Below are 13,579 nucleotides of genomic sequence, written 5' to 3' on the forward strand. Positions count from 1 at the left end.
TATTCCATGGTTTTAGCAGTGTCTGTACTTCGATGTGAATCGATGTATGCAGCGTGTAAAACGCTGTATTGTATGTTGCCCTCTCCAGAGTTACATCTTTTCATTCACCTACAGTCGTATCCTCAAAACCAACCCCATTTGGACAACTGTGTCTTTCAGGAAGTGTTCACCTATCAATACATAATTATGCAGCGTATGCTACGCCGCGGGTTGGCTAGTATTGATTATTATACTTATTGTGGAGTGGTGAGGTAGTGTGGTGGTGTATTGGTTAAGACTTTAGATTCCAAACCTTGAGGATGTTGGTTCAAATCCTACTACTGATACTGTGTGACCACGAGCAAGTCACTTGATCTGCCTGTGCTTCAATTAGAAAACCAAACAAAATTTAACCAATTGTAAGTCCCATTAGATAAAGGTGTCAGTCAAATAAATAAATGTAAATGTAGTGTTGCCAGAATTAAAACAGAACTGCAAATGCTGCAAGAAACTATAAACTATTAAGAAAATAGATGTTCTTCCAAAACAAGCTAAAATCAAGCAATCACTTCATGCAAGGGATAAGCAACAAAGTACTAAATATGACTGCTTTAATATACGCACCATTGCTATGTTCTAAACATTATGGTGCCCTGAAATGGGCAGTGTTATAATTTCTATATGGTGTGAAAGACATATATGCAAATACCCTTAAATTAAAATCTACAATGTGCATTTTAATCTGAATTATTTGACTTGTGGAGCACAGGGGTAAATGAAGGAAAAATGCATCTTTGTCCCAAATATTATGGAGGACAGTGAGTATATATAAAACTTGCAACGAGACTTTTTCCCGGGGTCGAGACGTGATCTTTTGAAGAGAGATAGAGAGACACTTTCACTTCCCACAAGACGGACAAGTCACGTCATACTTACAGCCTTCAGACACAAGTCCCATAATACACATGCAGAGCAGGTTAGCGATAATGGAAGCAAGAAAATTCTAAAGTCTAAAAAAATGAGAGTAAAGATCACATTAGCGCAAACAATCTGAAAGTATTACTCAGGGAAATAATGGAGCAGCAAAAAGAGATCGAATATTCAGATGCTGTACAGGCTTTTAAATGTTCGAAGCTCCGCAAGAAATGCAGATCACATGGCACTCAGCAGCAGGTAGCCAAGAACTTCTTGAGCAAAGAAGAGGTGAAAAAACACCTGTTACTTGTTTCCCAATGTATCACTGTTTAAGAGGGGTTTCGAAGGGGCGGCCGCACCTCCTTGGGGTGCGCTCAGCCCCCCTCTTCACAATGGCACCTACTGCTGGCGGGAGGGGGAAGGGGTAGGTGAGCGAATTGCAGACCACACATGAGGACAGCAGCAGCAGCACGCCAGCAGCTGCTCGAGCAAAGAGGATTTAAAAAAAAATGTATTTGTTTCCCATTGTATCACCATTTTAAGAGGGGTTTCAGAGAATCGGCCGCTGGCAGGGGAGGAAAGGGGTTGGCAAGCAAAGCAAGCAGAGGGTGAAGCCCCCTAGTGTGTGTATATATATATATATATATTCACGTCATTCGTATTCTGTGTCACAATCTGATTGTATGGGTGGTTACCTACCAGGTAACGCTTGTGGTTGGCCAGCAAGTCTGCTAACATCCGCCACGGTGCCCTCAGTTGTGAGAAGCAGATTATAGAATGGTTGAAATAGTTTACTGTCAAATAATGCAGAGAGTACGCGACATGTGTTTCGCCCTAATTCTGGGCTCATCAGGCATACACACGTTCGTTTATTTGACAGCATGTAGATTGGGGTAATTACATTCACGTCATTCGTAGTCTGGCGCTGACGTCCGAGGTTCGATTCCCGAGAGGGAGTGCAGTAGAGTGTGTACGCCTGATGACCCCGGAATTAGGGCGAAACACGTGTTGCATACTCTTTGCATTATTTGACAGTAAACTATTTCAACCATTCTATGATCTGCTTCTCACAACTGAGGGCACCGTGGCGGATGTTAGCAGACTTGCTGGCCAACCACAAGCGTAACCTGGTAGGTAACCACCCATACAATCAGATTGTGACACAGAATACGAATGACGTGAATGTAATTACCCCGATCTACATGCAGTCAAATAAATGAACCACACGCCGTGGTGCAACGTTAGGGGCTTCGCCTCTGGCGCTGACGTCCGAGGTTCGATTCCCGAGAGGGAGTGCAGTAGGGTGTGTACGCCTGATGAGCCCAGAATTAGGGCGAAACACGTGTCGCGTACTCTTTGCATTATTTGACAGTAAACTTTTTCAACCATATATATATATATATATATATATATATATATATATATATATATATATATATATATATTATACACTACCTCTCAAATAGTACACAACCTGTGTTTCTCCATAACTGAGGCACCTTTGCTTCCCTTTATTGGGATCAAACCTCGGACATCAGTGCCTGAGGTGAAGCCTCAGATGTTGCATCACGGTGGCTGGTTTGCTTACTTGAGAGGGTGAAGATTGGAGTTTTTATATTCATAGGTCTGAATCTCAATCTATTTGTATTATTTAGCAGGTACTGTATCACATATCCGACTGTGTGCCCTGTGGTGGGCTGGTGCCCTGCCCGGGGTTTGTACCTGCCTTGCGCCCTCTACTGGCTGTGATTGGCTCCAGCAGACCCCTGAGACCCTGTGTTAGGATATAGCAGGTTGGACAATGCCTGACTGACTGAATATTTTGATGATAATGACAGTAATCAAGGTAATAACAAGCAATTGAATAATGTGGAACCTGTAGGTTCTGGCAGTTAAGCGGATAGTTGCCACAAAGGCGTTTCTCCATCACTAGGGGGCTCCGCCCCCCTGCTCGCTTCGCTCGCCAACCCCCTGGTCTTGGGTAACCCGAAATAGATTTGAAAGAGATTATTGTCTGTCCTGGTAATTGTCACATATGTATCATGTTCACCGTTACGACATCTGTAAGTCTATGTAATATATGTAAATGACAATAGCAGTTTAATTGTTATGTTATGTAAGTATAGAATGTCTTTGAGTTTGCGCAGATCTATGTATGAGATATATTGGAGTGTAAAGGTGTAGATGACATACAAAGGATATCTTCATACACCACATTTGTAGTAAAGACGGCGTGTTGTCCTTGAATGAGTTTTCCTTGGTATGGAGTTATTATAATCTTGACGTTAACGTCACATGCATGCTGAACTCCTGAGAAGGCTACATAAAGTTGTCCATGTCTAAATACAGGCTCAGAGAGGTAAAGGCCGACTCTGTCCATGGTCTGTCCTTGGGATTTGTTGATTAGGTATATGTTGTTTACTGTTAGTAATATGGATAATTGCACTCACTGTTAAAATTACCTATTTCCGTTAGTTGAACTCTTTCGTTTCTGGGCCGTGGCTCCTTCGCTTGCGGTGCATAGGTGCATGCGCCTTCCGTACTATCTGGTGTTTGACCATGCTGTGTTTTGTGGACGTTTGGGGACTCCGTATGTTCTCTGGTTTGACTGTGGGGCGGAACGCGGAAGCCTGTACGAAGCCTCTTCTGTTTGTGTTTTCTGTGAGTACTTATAGTATTGTATTACTGTAATGTGATTCACATATGCTGTGGAGTCTGGATCTTTGAGGCTTCTGTACTATCTCGGGTTTTTGCCTGCGGTGCTTTCGAAGCGCGTTGTAGGCGCCTGCACCTTCCGTACTAAGTCGGGTTTGACTATGCTGTGTAGTGTGGACATGTAGGGTTCTGTACTCTCTTGAGAGGGCTACATACAGTTGTCCATGTGTAAAGTGCTTAATATTGTATTACTGTAATGTGATTCACATATGTTGTGGAGTCCGGATCTGTGGGGTTTCTGTACTATCTTGTGTTTATGCCTGCGGTGTGTTAGAAGCGCGTGGACCATGCTGTGTACTGTGGACATTTAGTTCAGAAGCGCATTGTAGGCGCCTAAGCCTTTCGTACTTTCCCGCGCCTTCCGTACGATCTTTGTGGACCTGTGGGGCCTCTGTAGACTCTTCCGTTTGACTCTGGGGTGCAGCGCAGAATCCTCTTTTTTCTGTGGCTGTGTCGTTAGTCGTTAGCTATGGGCGCGTTGTTGCTTCATGTCTTATTCACGTCAGTTGAGCTCTTTCGTTTTTGGGCCATGACTCCTTCGTTCGCGGTGGATCAGACTTCGCGTGCGGTTTATGAGAAGCGCGCTGTAAGCGCCTGCGGTGCATAGGCGCATGCGCCTTCCGTACTATCTCGTGTTTGACTACGCTGTGTTTTGTGGACGTTTAGGGACTCCGTACCTTCTCTGGTTTGACTGTGGGGTGGGACGTGGAAGACTGTACGAAGCCTCTTCCAGGGGTAGGCAACGTCGGTCCTGGAGTGCCACAGTATGTGCAGGTTTTTGTTCCAACCCAGTTCCTTAACGAGAACTCAATTATTGCTGATGAAGCACATATTGCTTAAGTGACATTTTAATGCTTCATTTTAGTGGTCTCGCTTGTTAAGGTTCTCCAACCTTAATTGCTTATTTCAATCTTAAACTGCTGCATTCAGTGTTTTAATTGCTCCTTATTAGCAATAAGATGTAAAACAGGGGTAGGCAACGTCGGTCCTGGTGAGCCGCAGTGGCTACAGGTTTTCATTCAACCCAATTGCTTAATTAGAAACCAATCATTGCCAATCTCAGACCTTATTTAATTTTATGGCTTGTTAGTCTGTGCAATGTAAGGCTTTTATATCGTAGATTTTTTTCCTTTCCAAGGATATCATCCAAATGATTTGAAGCCTAAAACAGATCATTTTCAGTCTGTCACATTTTTCTATTAAGTGTATTATTAAATCAAACCGTGCATGATGAACACACACAGATGTAATTGGAAAAAAGCTAGCTGGAGAACTGCTGGCTGCTTTGTCTTTTACATCTTATTGCTAATAAGGAGCAATTAAAACACTGAATGCAGCAGTTTAAGATTGAAATAAGCAATTAAGGTTGGAGAACCTTAACAAGCGAGACCACTAAAATGAAGCATTAAAATGTCACTTAAGCAATATGTGCTTCATCAGCAATAATTGAGTTCTCGTTAAGGAACTGGGTTGGAACAAAAACCTGCACATACTGTGGCACTCCAGGACCGACGTTGCCTACCCCTGCCTCTTCTGTTTGTGTTTTCTGTGAGTACTTATAGTATTGTATTACTGTAATGTGATTCACATATGCTGTGGAGTCCGGATCTGTGGGGTTTCTGTACTATCTCGTGTTTATGCTTGCGGTGTGTTAGAAGCGCATGGACCATGCTGTGTAGTGTGGATGTTTAGTTCAGAAGCGCATTGTAGGCGCCTGCGCCTTTCGTACTGTCTCGTGCCTTCCGTACTATCTGTGTGGACCTGTGGGGCCTCCGTAGCCTCTTCCGTTTGACTCTGGGGTGCAGCGCAGAATCTTCTTTTTTGTGTGGCTGTGTCGTTAGTCGTTAGCTATGGGTGCGTTGTTGCTTCATGTCTTATTCACGTCAGTTGAGCTCTTTCGTTTTTGGGCCGTGACTCCTTCGTTCGTGGTGGATCAGACTTCACTTGCGGTTTATGAGACGCGCGCTGTAGGCGCATGTGCACTATGTCTCCTGGTCCCATCGCCGTGTACCTGCGTCCATGCCTTCCGGTTTACCATTCTCGGTTAGTAATATGGATAAGGCATTTGATTTATCATGACTGCACTAAATGGACATTCTTCTGCCCACTTAGTACAAAAAGACACCAACTGCCAAATGTGTGCAACAAGTGTGGACAGTTCAAAGAAACATGTTATATTTGCGGCACCTGATCTTCTAAGCCTGCACTCTGCGTGGAGCTATGCTTCAAGGGCTGTCATTCAAATATGGATTATTAGTCATGTTGCTGGTGAAAATAAAGTAATTCACAGTTTCTTTACATGTTTGACAGAGTTACTGTTAATAATAAAATGTTGCTGTCTAATACATTAGTTCAGTATTTATCTTATATGCGTAGACCTATACAGCAACATCCTGGTAGTAAATATGCCAACAGTCAATGTGTTAAAATTAAAATAGTCAATTAAAGGGTCTGAATCATAACAAATGAGTTAACTAAAACTAAGCCCAAAGAAACATAAATCTTTAATAGTAAATAAATGGGTTCTAATTAAAAATTTGATTTCCAGATCACTAAGTACCTCCCTTAATAGTCTGTTTTCCTTGTGGGAGTTTATCAACTTCTTCCCGCATATAAACTTCAGAAAAATTCACAGTATTTACTATTTCACTCTCTGTGTACTGTAGCTCACCTTTGCCATTCCTAATACTTTTACCTCCTCATTGACCTTTCTTTTGCTACTAAAACAGTAAAAGAACCTCTTTGTGTCATCTTTTGTTTTTTTCTACAATACTTCTCTTCAACTGCCTTTTAACTCTCCAAGTATTATTTTTAACTGCTGTCATACGCCTTATGGTTTGTGCTGCCGTTATTCATCTTGTACACCTTATACACCTGTGCTTTCCTTCATAACTTCTATTTCAGCTCCTTATTTATCCGCACAGAGTTTTCTTTAATTGCCTACTACTTCTAAATCCTGGGATACACTATTCTTTCATTACATTTAAAACAGTTTTAAACCTGCTCCTCATTGCCTCAACTATTCTACACCTAAAAGCCCATCCCAGTTTATCTTCTTTAGCTTTGCCTGCATCTTTTCAAAAGCTGCCCTGCTAAAGTTAAACTTAACTGTTTAGGTTTGAATGTGCATTCTGCTAAAACACTGAGACATCTATTATATTATGGTCAGTAGCACTTAGTGGTTCTATTACATCTATCTTCTGAATCCAATGATAATTATTACAAAATACTTAATCTAAAGAGCCTTCTCCCTAATGTTAACATACTGCTTTAAAAATAGTTATTGATTACTTCCAAAAACGTCCATTCTTCTGCTCTGATACTTGTAAGGCTAGCCCTGTTAATATCTGGGTAATTAATTAATATCCTCCTATTAACTTGCCTTTTTAAAATGATGTAAATTGAAACTATTTTTTGTATTGGAGGACTATAACCAACTCCTAACATGAGGCCTCGATTCCTAATGCTATCTAGTCAAATCCAAACATCCTCACTAAGCTGTGGCTCACCATCTAATTGAAGAAGATTTGCATTCCAATCCTGTTTTACATGCATGGCCACACTCCCACCTTTTTGGTTCTGCCTGTCATACTAACATAATGTGTACTTGTCTACAGTATGTTATTTTCATGCCCTTCTCCATTATTTAGAGATGGTTCTGTTATTCCTAATGTTATTACATATGGACAGTGAGACAAGTAACAGTTATGTAACTGGTTTCGACATTTCTTCCTATGTCCCAAGAAGAACAGAAGCTTAAGAGAATAGTTGGTAACTTTTGTGTTAGATGCATCTGATAACATTATGATACATAATTACATTTTTATTTGGTCTCGTTTTATTTTCCTGCTGTGATTCAATTTTGTGGTGGTCTTTTCCTTAATCAGGAACATGTTGTTTATGGTAACCACATTCAGCACATGAAACAATGTCAGGGTTGAGACTGGTGTTATTGTGCAAAGCTTGTTTAAGTTGGCAGCACACATAGTCTAGCATCCAAAATTGGGGATAAACCAAATAAATCTAATGAGTGTTCATACAAAATTAATTGTAGTTACAGAAAGGAAACAGTAACTATTTTCTGGTTTTATTTTATTTATTTATTTTTTATTTTCATTTCAGTTTTCTCAATCAGTAAGAAACACTGGCTTGTTGCCTCTTCTAGTCCCTTACTATTCATTACGCATTCCCTGATGGCATACCTAGGCTAATCAGTTCATAATTTTAAAAAAGCCAAATTTTCAAGTTTCTGCTACAGGTGATGCACATTATATTTCATACACCATTTTAGATAATCCAAAAATAAACAATAAAATAATTATCCTTGGAAAGTATCATTTCATTATGGTTAGGCCCCTCTTTTGCAACAATTTCTTGTGTTTAGCATAGCAAAGGCGTAAGGAATATGAGTTACAGGGAATTGTATATGAGCTACCTTTGATTTATGGAATTCGTTTTCAACTTTGATGTTTGGTTCTTATTTTGGTTTCCCAGTTATGATCCCTGTTAGTCTATTTCATCTCCAAGCCATTTGACTCTGATCTCTGGTGTAACCTCAGATGTAACAGTATAAATGGATAGATTAGAAAAAGAGGTTTCCAGTCAGCGAGCACAATATTGGCCTGCCAAAACCGGGTATTACTTGAGGGCAAATGAGTCCACCCTGCTTTAGGTGACCATATCCCAGCCACATGTATAACTGGGCAGCCTGAATTAGTCAATGTTTAGCGTGACTTCTTGAATTATTAAGTTTGCCTCTTCCTCCCTTCTTCCTTTCTCCCCACCCTTCCTGATTTTTTTTCTTTTTGTGGTTAATCACCTCCCCACTTTCCTGAAGAACAGTGCCAATTTAGGGTCATCAAAACATTTTTGGAGTAATTTGATTTTTGCAGATAGTTTAAATAAACTGTTAATTCTTTACTCTGCTTTTAGGCTTCAAAAACCATAGATGAGGAAACTGAATTTTTGGTAAGTGAGTAATTGCAGATTCAAAGTCCATCACGAAAGCAAGTTTAAGTGAATTCTAAACTAAATTGTAGTTTTATTCAGTTTTACATAACCTTATGTTATACTCTTGTCACTTTGAGTTAAGTGGATAGTTTAATTATGCATGACCACATTTATTGTCACACCTGCCAATCCCACATAAGTCAGTGATGGCATCACATGAGAGTGCCATTTAAACCGTCTTGACAGCTACAAAATGATTCCCTTTCAGTATAATTCAAAGGAAAAATGAACAATACTAAAGGTTTTAAATGCACTGGTATAGGCGAACTGGAGATAGCAGCCCTTTTGGGTTGCAGTTGTATACATTTCACAGTGACATGGGCATCCTGAAAATGGGCTTCCGACTCGACTAGCCAGTTTAGAGGACCTTGAAAAAGTATTAAACTCACAAGAATTTTTTCTATATTTTTTTGTCCTGAATTTGAAATGTTTTTTAAATAGACTGTTGTCTTTATTAATTGATCACACTATGATGAATGAAACTGAAACTGTCAAAAAATGTTTAACAATTTGCAGTGGTTCGAAAATGGAAATTACCTTGTAAAAAATGAGTCATCCATTTTGTAATTTCAGGCCTAAGTTTTCAAAGGTGCAAATATTACTTCAAGAAGCTGAATAACATGTTGATACACTAATTTCCAGTAGAAATGGAGTCTATCACTTACTTTTATTGAATCTTTAAGTGTAAACAACATCGTTCTATGTGTCTGTCTCAGTAAGGTATAGACTCTCAAAATAAGCCTCAAAGTAGACAAAGGAGCTTTCTAAACCTGATTATAGAGAAACATGTAACTGAAGAAGGATACAAAACTATTTCAAAGTCATCCATACTGGTGCACAGTGGAACAGAAGTGGAAAAAATATATTTCTAAATTTCATTATCAGACAACAAGGTCCTTTCCCAGAGAAACCAACTGAGGCTCAGAATTAGTTATGGAGATCAGGGGCTGCAGTTAAAAATCAACAGCCTCTAACATGTTCAACCAAAAGGGCATTTTTTGGATTTGGCTGACTAAAATCCATATTGTTGCTCGTACAAGTATTTGCAAAACAACACCTAAAGAGTAATTCACATATGTGGTAGAAAGGCATGAGGTCTGAGGAGACTAAAATGGAAATTTCTGGACTAAAATGTTCAGTCACAGGATCACCATTGTCCAGCATATAGATGATAATCTCTGCTTATTGGGGTGCCTTTGAGCAGCAGGGCTGCTGGGTGGAGAGGTGGCTCTGAGGCTAATGATTTGCACTGGCAATTGGAAGGTTGTTGGTTCGAATCCCGTAAACGCCAAAAATGACTCTACTTTGTTGGTCCCTTGAGCAAGGCCCTTAACCTGCAATTGTTCCATCTTGGGTATGATGTTAATCTTCACCCAGTCCTGCATATAGGCCCTCCAACCTGCAGAATCGGCACTCCAGCCACCATAAAAAACCTCACATGGTTCAACTACATCTGAACTAGTGTGGTGCTGAGGTGTCACCCATTGCATGGCTGCCCTTAGGTCCTAATCTGGCATCTTGAGGTGGTTTATCATGTGGTGGGTGCAGCAATGTGCTGTATCAGCATGTGTTCTTAACCCCTCTCTCTCTCTCTCTCTCTTTGAGCAACAGGGAAAGCTAAATGCAGAGAAATACAAGTATTCTTTGCGATTTGCCGAGGATTAAGGATGCAGAACCCCTGCAAATGCAAAAATCCATGAATATGTTTTGGACCCTGTTGTGAGGCAAAGGGAGGTATGAATTAGTTTTAATTATTTAATCCTTTTTAGTGTATGCACATCCTATTTTTTGGGTTGGGTTGGTGTGGGACGTGCACGTGCTGGCAGGAGGAATGATTAGCAGTTGCCGGCTGAAAGCAGCGCAGCAATTAGGCAGGCTCCAGGTAAGCATGATGGGAGCGAGGTCAGTACAAGGAAATGAGACACAGAGCGGAATGAAGAAAGGAAACAGAGCCAAATCAAGGGAAAAGTAGACAGTGGAGGATGGATTAAGCAGCACTAGGCTGCTGAATGGTATGTGGAGAGAAGGACAGAGGGCTGGAGAAGCTCCTGGATGTTGCTACACTCTCAGTGACTGGTGCTTTTAACACCATCCTGCTTCATCAACTGAGGTAAAAGCTCAAGACTTTGAATCTCCTACAGTCTCCTGGATTACAGACTACCTGACCAACAGACAGCAGTTTGTGAGGATGAGGGACTGTGTGTCAGTAATGGTGGTGTGTAATACTGGAGCACCTCAGGGAGCTGAGGTTTACCTTCCCGTTTACTCTCAACACAGCACAATATAAGGCAATTTAACCTTCCTCCCAGGGCACTGGTTAAGTTCACTTTGAAATACTATTTTGAAATATAGGCACATTATAAATTTATTTAATTGTTTATTTCTATTTATTATGTATTTATTGATTTATAGATTGCCTCTTTTATTTGTCCTGTGAATATGTATCCTTGTTTTTTATGGTTCTGCTGTTTGTATGCATCTGAATTTACTAATGGGATTAATAAAGTTTATCTAATCTAGTCTAAATAATTATCTCACCCTGTTTTCCAACTAAACTGATACATCTTAGGCCATTTTTCATAGAGCAATGGACAAATTGTTCTGCCATGAGGTCGAAAATGACAAGGCATGAGGTGAAAATGAGCATTGCCAAAACCATCAAAACCCTATAATGTAATTAAAACTGAAGTTGCTCCCAACCTCTCTCATTCACTCAGTATGTTATGACTGGTATATTTTATTAATATTCTCTGCCTACTCTAGGGAGTATTTTGGACCTTTGTATCACTAAACTGGGATTTTTGAGCTTAAGGATTTGATTTTGGTGTTTGTTTTTTTTTCTAATATTATTCCAGCAAAACATGCAATTTTTTTTGACCTCCCCACGACACCATTTAGGATTATTATGGGCATCTCCATTTTCTGACATTCACATTGGCCATTGCCTAGGTAATTTTCCTAGCATTGCTTGTCATCATTGTGATCATAAATTTCTTACTTAACCGAGTTTGCATTGATTTTCATTTGATGTGTAAATTTCCCTAATATTTCTCCAATTTCATTTATGGCTAATGATTTTTGATATTTGTCCAAAATGTCTGGCTTGTCAAAAGATCAGGTTAGGTCTCTGATATCAGCCCTACCCATATTTATGACCTTGTTTCATCTCTTGACTCCGTTTATTAAAAAGTTTTCACTCACTTCTGCTGAGTCAGAAGACGGTACACTGGTGTGAATTTGTTGCCTAGAATGTGTAACCTGAAACACATTAAATCACAACGGAGACTTTGTCAAACTTAGATTATTAATGAACTGTGTCGCTGATTTATAAACTGTCACCCCAACGATGTCACTCAACATGATTTCCAAGGGCTGTTACCAAGCAACCCATGATTGGGTCCATGCATGAAATAATGGCAGCTGTAACAAAAACAAAGTGGCATTGCACAATTTTTATTGTGCCCATAATGCCATTTCATATTTAAAAATGAAATATTCAGAATCATCATCTTTTTAAATGTTAGAAAATAGTCCAGAAAGCATTGAGAAAAATTTATGAAGCCAGGAAAAAAAATTGTAACATCTGGAATTCAAAATACATATATTACTCCACCACATTGTGCCACGTTAACAGAGACCTGCTGTCAAGGTTGCCTAACATGTTTGAATAATATACTGACCACGGGGATGAACACTTCAGGATAATATTTCAGTTTATACATTTTTATTCTATTGTTCACTTAGAATTATGTGAAGATGAATGTGTAACTAACAAAAGTTTCTAATCTCATACTGCACATCCAAATTCCCAGGCAATAAGACTCTTAAATATGAAAAATGTTTAAATGTCAAATACTGTTTCAAAGCGCTGAAGCATTATAGCATTGCAATAGCTCATCTGCCCTGTAATCATTTAGGAATCATTTATGGTTTCCAACATAATAATCACTCATACCTTAACCATTACTCAGTGTGCAATGGTCATTACAGCTGTGTGTACAAGGAAGAAAATGAAAACCAGGTGACAAGTTGTATTTGCTTGTATTGAACAGATTATTCAGTGACTATGCAGCAACGCAAAAAAATTGGCTGTTGTAAAAATATGATATATATTTCTATGATATAATTGCAAAGGAAAGCAACCATCCTCTAATCTTCTAAGTCCATTTATTTTGAATACAAGTTTATACCATTTCATACCATTTTCCTAATCCTGAGCAGTGTTGTTGGGGCTGGATCCAAACCCAGCAAGTGTAGGGCTCCACTCCATCACATGACAAGTCACAGTCTATCTTGACAGCACTGGGTGCACAACAGTAATGAATACCCGTCCACAACATGGTGCAATTACAAACACTCCTACATTAAATCATGTGGAAGGAACCTTTGGCAACCTATGAAATCCACAAAAACTCACACACAACATAGATGTGGCAGTGTTAACCACTGTGTCAATCCAGAATGTGCTCAGATGTGTGATGTGCAATTTTAAGACAATTGGAGAATTATTTGGAAAATGGATAAAAAGCAAGGACTATTGCCTTATAGCAGACTTACAACGATTAACATACTCCTTTGTTGGCCAGTTGATTAAAATGTAGTTATTTTTTCCTTTGATTATTCTTCAACAAGCCTTGGATTAATAAGAAGCTAAAAAGTCTCCTGAATGGGAACAAGGGAGGATTCAAATCTGGTAAAGCAGAATCTCTTAAGGAGACACAGCAAGTGCTAATGAAATAGCTGAGTGAAGCAACTAAAATAGGAAACAAACTCATCTCTATATATATAAAATACAACGTCCTTCTGTCTGTCTGTCCGCTTTTCATGGGAGAACTACTTAACGGATTTAGATCAGGTTTCTATAATTTGCTTGAATGTTCCGGTTGATTTTGCGACTTCTCTCATCATGCTAAGTATCATAGTTTGCTTGCGGTACCGATTTATTTGCGCAAATCCGAGA

Source organism: Erpetoichthys calabaricus, chromosome 4 (genome assembly GCF_900747795.2).
Source record: "Erpetoichthys calabaricus chromosome 4, fErpCal1.3, whole genome shotgun sequence".
Taxonomy (NCBI): Eukaryota; Metazoa; Chordata; class Cladistia; order Polypteriformes; family Polypteridae; genus Erpetoichthys; species Erpetoichthys calabaricus.